The sequence below is a fragment of the Oratosquilla oratoria genome, chromosome 41 (genome assembly GCF_046742065.1).
Source record: "Oratosquilla oratoria isolate Oo_2021 chromosome 41, ASM4674206v1, whole genome shotgun sequence".
Taxonomy (NCBI): Eukaryota; Metazoa; Arthropoda; class Malacostraca; order Stomatopoda; family Squillidae; genus Oratosquilla; species Oratosquilla oratoria.
Genome location: NC_134817.1, coordinates 1147501 through 1157500, shown reverse-complemented (window position 1 = coordinate 1157500; position 10000 = coordinate 1147501). Strand labels below are relative to the sequence as shown.

At 40.7% G+C, this 10000-nt stretch overlaps 1 protein-coding gene across 5 annotated transcripts in view; it reads right to left on the bottom strand.

The window, feature by feature from the left end:
- Positions 1-10000, bottom strand: part of rhea (Talin_middle and talin-RS domain-containing protein rhea) — a 269357-nt gene that overhangs the window by 195064 nt on the left and 64293 nt on the right. The gene's annotated exons all lie outside the window — the stretch shown is intronic.

The window sequence follows — 10000 nt, the reverse complement described above, 5'->3', positions numbered from 1 at the left end:
GTGTGTGTGTGTGTGTGTGTGTGTGTGTGTGTGTGTGTGTGTGTGTGTGTGTGTGTGTGTGTGTGTGTGTGTGTGTGCGGCTGCGCGCGCGCGTCTATGTTTACTGCGCAATATGACGTTTGTCCCACGACCCACGTATACTGATTTGGGTTCCCTGCTTACCCTTTCCATGTTTTCTTGCATTTATTTTTTCATTCGCACATTTATTATTTTTTTTATTCCTCCGTTTATATGGAAACTATACAAACACCTACTACCCCCTTCTGTACCTGGTGGCAAATTCCATCGACACATTCCCTGCCGTCAGACGATTTTATTAAAATCGCCTGATCCTTATCAATAAAAAAAATTACTTTATTCGATTCATTCATTCCTTACTTCATTCTTTATTACTATATTATTTTATTCTGGTTGCGCCAGATGAAGTTCTGAGGCAAAAGACTCTCTCTCTCTCTCTCTCTCTCTCTCTCTCTCTCTCTCTCTCTCTCACACACACACACACATACACACTCACACAACCGCTCACTCTCGCAGACGTCCATTACATAAGTGCCCAGGCTCGGTTGCGTATGTTGATGCAGACCAAACACTGTGCGTACGAGCATCTATAAGAACATGTGCGTATATGCGTAGCTATGGATGTTTACGCATACTAGGTATATGTATGAGCGTATGCTTGTGTGTGTGTGTGTGTGTGTGTGTGTGTGTGTGTGTGTGTGTGTGTATGTGTGTGTGTGCGCGCGCGCGCAGGCGTGTGTGCAATTTATTGCCGAGGTGGGTGTGGAAGAGACTGTATGTACGACACAGATGAATAAAATACACTGACGGCACCCAGCACAGAATGAACAGGACCACGCGGTACGAAAGGGGCTTCTCGATATCAAGCCTACGTGGTGACGACCTTGAGAACCTTTCTGGTGGCCGACGCCAGACGATTTGATTTCCCTGAAGGAAGAGCTCGTAGCGAGATCGATAAACAAGATGGAAAGGTCAAGGGCGAGTGCCACTGTCCAAGGCACTGGCGCCACGGGGCACTCTTTCGACTCTCGAAGTCAGAGACATTGGTGCCACGAGGCACTCTTCAGACTCCCGAATTCAGACATTGGCGCCACGAGGCACTCTTCAGACTCCCGAAGTCAGACATTGATGCCAGGAGGCACTCTTCCGACTCCCGAAGTCAGAGACATTGGTGCCACGAGGCACTCTTCCGACTCCCGAAGTCAGAGACATTGGCGCCACGAGGCACTCTTCAGACTCCCGAAGTCAGAGACATTGGCGCCTGGAGGCACTCTTTCGACTCCCGAAGTCAGAGACATTGGCGACACGAGGCACTCTTCAGACTCCCGAAGTCAGACATTGGCACCAGGAGGCTACTCTTACGACTCCCGAAGTCAGAGACGTTGTCATTCCTATACAGCCCCTTGCAGTCTCTCTACAGCCACCCGAATCTCATCTAAAACCACCTCTAGTTCTTCCACAGCCACCTAGATCTCCACAACTCACTCTAGTTCTTAAACAGCCACATCTAGTTTCGCCGGACTTTCCTCCAGGGCCAACTCTAGTTCTTTCATGGTCAACTGGTTCCCTTCTAAAGCAACCTGGAACAGCCCCTGAAATGTCCAATAAAGCCTCCTGATATTCTTCTTCACCGCTTCAGTTTCTCTGCAGCCCCGTTTTCACAGCCCCCAACGCCTCTCTACAGCCTCCTGTTGCAAGAACCCCCTCAAATGGTTCCTCTACTGCAGCGTTTCTTAACCTGGGGTACCTGTACCATGATAGCCTAGGCAATGGTACTGTATATATACAACGAGAAAGCAAAGCAAGGTTTGAATCACTAATGCTTTTCATATGTTTGCATTGTATTTGTATTGGATCGGGGGACGAGAACATTTACTACTGCCTCCTCTAGATTGTACACAGCCCACCTTTACAACCGTCTCCTGTTCCCTTAAAACGCCGCCCCCCCAGCCCCCTGCAACCCTTCTACAACAACCCCCTCAGCCCTCTTTCAGCCTCCTGCTCTTCGTGCAAAGACCCCTCTGTCAGCAGACGCTTCTGGTACGATCAAGTCTCTCTCTCTCTCTCTCTCTCTCTCTCTCTCTCTCTCTCTCTCTCTCTCTCTATCTCTCTCTCTCTCTCTGTGTGTGTGTGTGTGTGTGTGTGTGTGAACATATCGTACATGTTCGGCTTAGAAAAATAGGCTTGTCGCACGCACGCGCGCACACACACACACACACACACACACACACAACACACACGAGGAGAGAGAGAGAGAGAGAGAGAGAGAGAGAGAGAGAGAGAATGGGGGAGGTGGGGGGGGCAATCGCGCTAACGGGAATGCTCAAGGGCGGAGGTTCGAAGGTAATTCCCAAAGTAATGACTTCCGGCTGAGGCTGTTTGTAACACCCACACCAACGCCCACGCCCGCCCGCCCCTTTCGTGCTGCCGGGCGGGCGGGCGTGTGGCACTTCTCCTTGTACCCAGGCAACCACCAGGATATTCTGTTCATCTTAATGACGAAAGTGGTGACCTCCCTAGGTCAGGAATTATTATCTCGATTTTTTTCCCTCTACTTTGTACACACGCACGCATGTGCACACACACGCACATACACACACACACACACATACAGATACAACAGAGAGAGACCGACAAGTGCATATGTATGAGGAGGAGGAGGAGGAAGAGGAGGAGGAGGAGGAAGAGGAGGGATTTTGCAATCTAGGTCAGCTGAGAAGAGCTGCGTAGCTCCCCGTCTTCATGCGTGCGTGCGTGCGTGCGTTCGTGTGTGCATGCATGTATACGCACAAACAGGCACAGACATTCGGACTAATATGCCCCGCCCTCACGCACGCACGCACGCACACACCTGGCATACGTAATCCTAAGCGCCAAATATAGTAGATTATATTGTTTGCTTACGTGTACTTCAACCAAATTGCTTAGAAGAAAAAAAAGAGGAAGGAGAGGAAGAAGAGAGGATGAAGACCAATAAGAAGAGGGAGAGAAGGGTGTCTGGGTCACAGCCGTTCCTGTGACGGGTGCACATCTACAGTCAAAGCTGTTTCTCTTCATTAAGGCTTTCCTACGTCATTTATCCCAGCCGCTCCCAATTTTTCTTAATTGTACCTTAATTATGGCCGACGCCAAGCGATTTTATCCAAAGAAAATTCCCCCCCCTTTGGGAGATTTTTAGGGAAATATGCCCCTATCCCCCTAAAAGAATATTTATAACGAAATTCAAATTCCTGATCTCACATTAGACGATTTTGAAATGCGAGACGAGCACATTACCCACTGAGCCACCCGACCTGCAACGGCGGAATGCAATGGCCGTGGTGGGACTAGGGAACACGATCCCATCCCGGTACTTCGTGTGACACGATACCACGGATGTGATTACTACCAAGTACGCGCACACAGCAGTCGCCTATGCATGTGTGTGTGTATGTGCATGCATGCATGTGTGTGTGTGTGTGTGTGTGTGTATGTGCATGCATGTGTGTGTGTGTGTGTGTGCATGTGTGTATGTGTGCATGCATGCATGTGTGTGTGTGTGTGTGCATGCATATGTGTGTGTGTGTGTGTGTGTGTGTGTGTGTGTGTGTGTGTGAGTGTGTGTGAATGCGTGTGTGTGTGTGTGTGTGTGTGTGTGTGTGTGTGTGTGTGTGTGTGTGTGTGTGTGTGTGTGTGTGTGCGTGTGTGTGTGTGTGTGTGTGTTGGAACACATACATAAAAAATCAGTATCAATTATATATTGGCATAATGTAGATCTTTTTCGTGTTATTTTGGCTACCGCCACGAAAAAGATCTACATTATGCCAATATATAATTGATACTGATTTTTTATGACGAAACATTACGAAAATGGTTGCGTCATTCATCCTATACAGCCCAAACGTCCACTGATCACAGTTCAATTGTTTCAAAATTCTTCGTATTTTCAAACGTCCTTTCGACCGAACCGGACGTTAACATTGGTCGGCTTTGGTGAAGTTGGGTTCGTGCTCGGTTAGGTTTGGTTTGTCTAGATTAGGTGAAGCTGGGTTAGATTGGGTAAGTTAGGTCAAGTTAAGTGAAGCTGGGTAAGTTAGGTCAAGTTAAGTGAAGTTGGGTTAGGTTGGTTAGGTTAGGTCAAGTTAAGTGAAGTTGGGTTAGGTTGGGTAAGTTAGGTCAAGTTAAGTGAAGGTGGGTTAGGTTGGTTAGGTTCGGTCAAGTTAAGTGAAGTTGGGTTAGGTTGGGTAAGTTAGGTCAAGTTAGATGAAGCTGGGTTAGGTTGGCTAGGTTAGGTCAAGTTAGGACAAGTTGGGTTAGTTTTCGAGGTTAAAGCTAAAATCTATACAAATTTCTTATTTGTAAACATTAAAAAATAGGCTTTATTCATAATAACAGAACTTATAGACTACTCAATTGAAATTTGCAAATAAAAAATTTGTAGTTTGTACTTTATATAAGTAGGGTAAACTGATATCATCTTAATGTGATGAAATGGTTGGTTAGATTAGCCTATGAGAAATATAGGTTAGAGTCCTAGACTACCCTATGAATAGAGGCAGCCTATAGTCTAGGAAAAACAAATTCGACCCTACAATTTATGGTAAAAAGAAAGGTAAATGTGGATTATAAGGTTATTTTGGGATTATCTTTTTTTTTTTTTAATAAAAAATGAAATAGAATAAATAAAAATAGAATAATAAAAATGAATAAAAATAAGAATAAAAATAAAAAATAAAAATAAAAGAATAATTTTTTCATTAATTCATTAGTTTTATTTTCATTTTCTTTATTTTTATCTATTTATTATTTTTTAAAGAACCCGATAAACAACAAGTACCAAAAGAAATAGGTTTTATCTGTATATATATATATATATATATATATACATATATATATATATATATGTACATATATATATATATGTATATATATGCTGTATATACACTCTCTTCATCAAAGTTTTAAAAATAATACAAACTGCTAATGATTCGCTAAGTTAGCCTATCTCATAATCAGCATTTATCATACAACAGGTAGGACCTTACAATTGGCCTAGGCTACGTCACTGGGAAAAGTAGGAAACTTTGGCAAAGTAATCTAAATTTTTCTTGCATCCAATGCTTATTGTTTACCAATTCCTACAAAAAGAAACATAGCCAAATCATGCAAACTGTATATCTTGTAGGTAATATTTAAGGTCCGGTAGTCACTCAATAGGCTGCTATAGGGTTTTACAGACTATTCCGTATACCAGTATATCAATATTTGTCTTTACCAAGGTCACATTACACAATATACAAGATTTGGCCTAAATGTTTTCTTTTTACTACTATTAAGAGATTAAAAGAAGAAGAGAAGTTGATTCAAGTAGGGGAGAAAAGGTAAAAGGCAAAGATGAAAAGATGATAATGGAAGAGGAAGCGATAAGGGGAAGATGGGCAGAATATTTTAGGGAACTGTTGAATGTAGAGGAGGATAGGGAGGGAATGGTGATAGCAGTGGGAGGCGCAAAGAAAATGACAGTGATGGGTGAGGAAAATGAGGGAAAATAAGAAAAAATGAGGTGGAAGTAGCGATTAAAATTATGAGAGCAGGTAAGGCACCTGGGTTAGATGGGTGTTATGCGGAGTGTCTGAAGAAGGGAGGTAAAGTAATAGTAGACTGGTTAGTGAGATTGTTTAATGTGTGTCTAAGGAAGGGTAGAGTACCAGAGGACTGGAGAAGTGCAGGTATAGTTCCGCTTTTCAAAGGAAAAGGGAACAAGTGTGAATGTAGTAGTTTCAGAGGGAAAGTGTGGGAAAGTGTGGATGATACTTTTACGCAGCCCGAAGGGACTTCTCCCCGTCCTCCGTTTTCTATGTGAGGGGACGGAGAGAGGGGGGTCGCCAATTAAGTGAAGCGGCCTTGCTGTGGATGTGCTGTGTCCTGCATTGCTTCTGACCCAGGGTGGTGGGCGGGATGCAGGGATGACCCGTCGTCCACGAGGAGCTAAGATGTGAGGGTGGAAGGGATGATGGGTGGGAGTGGGTTTATTCCTTTTGACTTGGCTACCTCCCTGATAAGGGGGAAAAAGCCTTTTGTATATAGATAGATAGAATTATGGTTATGGGTTAAAGCATAAATATCTGGTACACTTAGGCCTAATTTGCAATTGTCTTTATAGCATAATCAGTTTTGAATTAGATTAAAATGGTTCGTGATTTTCTTTACTCTGATTTCTATTTTTCATTGCTTCACTTGTAGGCCTATTGTATTCACTAGTAACCATGATCAGTAGCCTCTTTCTATTTCGTATATTTCAAACCACTATATTTCTTTGATAAATGTATGATTTTCATATTCTGAAGTAGCTTTATCATAATCTAGCATATTTCTATTAAAGGAAAATGTGATAAAACTACCGAAAATGAAGGAAAAGAAAATTCACTGGGAGACACTGCTTCAGGCAGAATCTGCAGCTGTTTGTTTACATTAGTTAGTACTAGTAGCACACAATGCCGTCACATGGTGGCAGCACGAATTGATGTTTATTTATGTTGAGGTAAAAAGCATTGCAGTATAGTACAAAATATCATATATATATACATATATATATATATATATATATATATATATATACATATATATATATATATATATATATATATATATATATATATATATATATATATATATATATATATATATAGTTTCACTCTCCTTACAGGAAACAACTGCAAATACATGACCACAAACACTTTTACCCAGACTGACAACGATAGCTTGTCAGTGTTGTGTATTTTTTTTTTTTTTTAATTGATGGATCGTTTATTGTTTCCATTTGGAGAGACCACTTAGTGTACATATACACTGCACACACTCACTATTGCCTCCAAAAATAAAAGTAAAACCATACAAAAACTGCTAAATTGTGCAACTGGTAAAACCAAACAGGGAAACCATGTTAAAAAAAAATAATTTTTTTGGACTTAAGGAGTCGGAGTCTGATAAAAAAAATTCCGACCCCGACTCCGACTCCTAGTACTCTTAGAAATCCGACTCCGACTCCAGCTAAAACCTCCGACTCCGACTCCGACTCCGCAGCCCTGATCACGAGTCCAATACGTGATGCAAGACCATTGTGAATCACACACATCACAGAAAGGGGGGGGGGTGTTGACCCTATGGTGCACGTCACTGACGTTTCAAAAAACGGAGGCTACAGACACTTCGCCAATCACCCATGTGTTCTTTCTTTCATCTGTCCATCCTGTTCCATTTGTAAACCGCATTCCGCTTCCATTCCCTGACCATAGGCGCGCGTGTTGAAGGGGGGAGGGGGGAAGGGAATGAAGGAGAGAGAGGAAGAAACAAAGAGAGAGAGAGAGAGAGAGAGAGAGAGAGAGAGAGAGAGAGAGAGAGAGAGAGAGAGAGAGAGAGAGAGAGGAATACGAGAAGTGGAATAAGAAACAAAAAGCGGAGTAGGACGAGGAACAGAAGGAGGCGGAGAGGAGAGGAGTAGGAAGGAGGATATGGAGGGGGACTAGGGAGTGTGCTGCCGTGTGTGTGTGTGTGCATGCACGGATGGTCGACGTCCCCGGACTTGCCTCCGTCCGTCTTGTCTGTCTGTCTGTCCGTCTGCCCGTCACTCGGCTCCCATATCGAACCACATGTGCGCGCGCAGGCACACACACAAACACACACACACAACCACGCACGCACGCACGCACGCACACACACACAAACACACATATATATAATATACATACATACATACATATATATATATACATACATATATATATATATATATATATATATATATATATATATATATACATACACACGCTCACTTCGCATTTCGTCTTCAGTTGACCAGTGATAGTGCCTACATTATAAAGGATTACAAAGGAGGAGCATGCCGACAGAGGACCTTTTGGTCCATAACTAGGTAGGATGCGGAAAAATTATAATAAATAAGCAAATAAAGAAAAAATAATAATATAAATGATATTAGAATAAAATAAATAGATAGTTAAACAATAAACAAACAGGTAAATAGTAAATAATAATAAATTGACAAATGAAGAATAAATAAATTATAAACAAACAGACAAATAATAACAAACAAATAATATAAGATAAATTGCAGGCATTACAGCATCTTGCTTAGGTGTTTATCTAAACTAATCTTAAAGCTTCGAACTGAATTACATTGCACTGCCTCTGCAGGAAGTTCATTCCCTTCATTAACTACACGGTTGGTGAAGTTGTTTCTATCCACTTCCATATTAAATTTATTTCCTGACAGTTTGAGACCATTTTTCTTGTCTTATTCACATTCAGTGAGAAATTTTTGTTATTTTTGATGTTGTCAATTCCCTTTAGAATCTTAAAGACCTGTATCAAGTCACCTCTGAGTATACGCTTTTTTAAGAAAAATAGATTCATATGTTTTAGTCGATGATCATTTGATTTATTTTTGATATTTGGAATCAGTTTTGGGGCTCGCCGTTGTACTTTTTCCAATCTGTCAATGTCTTTAATGAGATTCAGTGACCATATGGAAACAGCATATTCCAAATGTGAACGAACCAACGATTTGTATGGCTTGTTAATGAGAGATGGCCTTTTGAAGTCAAAAGATCGTGCAATCAGTCCTAGAATCTTATTTGTTATCTCAGAGGCTGAAATACACCGAGATGATTTGAGATATTACTGATAATTACACCGATATCCTTTTCACTATCCAATTGTGTTAACGAATTTCTACATAACTTGTAATCGTTCTTCCTGTTATTTTTACCTATGTGCATAACCTTGCATTTCCTTGTGTTAAATTTCATTAGCCACTTTTCAGACCATTGCTGCGGTTTATCTAAATCTTCTTGAATATCTAATTGGTTTAAGTGATCATTTGCCATTCCGCAGTTTCGTATCATCAGCAAATTTGGAGACAATAGATTTTTGTCCATGGTCTATATCATTTATATATACTATGAACAGAAGTGACACAAGAATGGAACCCTGAGGAACTCCACTCGTAGCATTTTTCCATCTAGAAGTTTTGCCATTTAGAACAACTCTGTTTTCGATCGTTCAACCCATTACTAGTCCAACTTAATAAGCTACCACTTATTCCGTGTGAGGCTAATTTAGTTAGTCTTTTGTGGGGGACTGTATCTAAAGCTTTTGCAAAGTCTAGATATATTAAATCTATATTGTTTCTTTTGTCATAATTCCAGATGACTGTGTTGTAGAATTCAAGTAAGTTAGTCACGCAAGAACGTTTCCGTCTGAATCCATGCTGGCTATCATTTATCAAACAGTTACTTTTTAAATGATGTTCGATAGCATCTCTGATGATGGTTTCCATCATTTTTCCTACGATTGAAGTCAATCTTATAGGCCTGTATTTATTTGGTTTCTTTTTATCACCTTTTTTTAATATGGGAGTAACGTTAGCTAGCTTCCATTCTCTTGGGACATTTCCGGATATGATGCATTTCTTGAAAACAATTTCCAATGGAACAACAATCTCAATTTTCATTTTCTTTAAGATTCTTAGATGCCAGCCGTCAGACCCTGGTGTTTTATCAACTTTGAGTTCTTCTATTTTTTTTTTTTTTTTTTTTCATATTTACCGTAGTAAGTTCACCCTACATTTTTCACAGGTTCCAATTTGGAGTTCACTTTGAGGTGTTTCGTTTACGAATATTGAGCTAATTTTTTTTTTTAAATATCACACATTCTTTCATTTGAATATTAGTCGACCGTCAGCAGATAATTGTGGGCCAATGTGATTCCTAACAACCTTTTTATCTCTAATGTAACTATAGAATTCTTTGGGATTCTCTTTGGATTTATCAGCGATATTAATTTCGTACTATCGTTCTTGTTTTTTTATTGTCTTTTTCAAATCTCTCTGTATCAATACAAGTTTTGATAGTCATTAGGTGCACCCAAGCACTTGTATTTCTTATAAGTCTGTCTCTTTTTAGCAATACTTTTTTCAGTTTCTTTG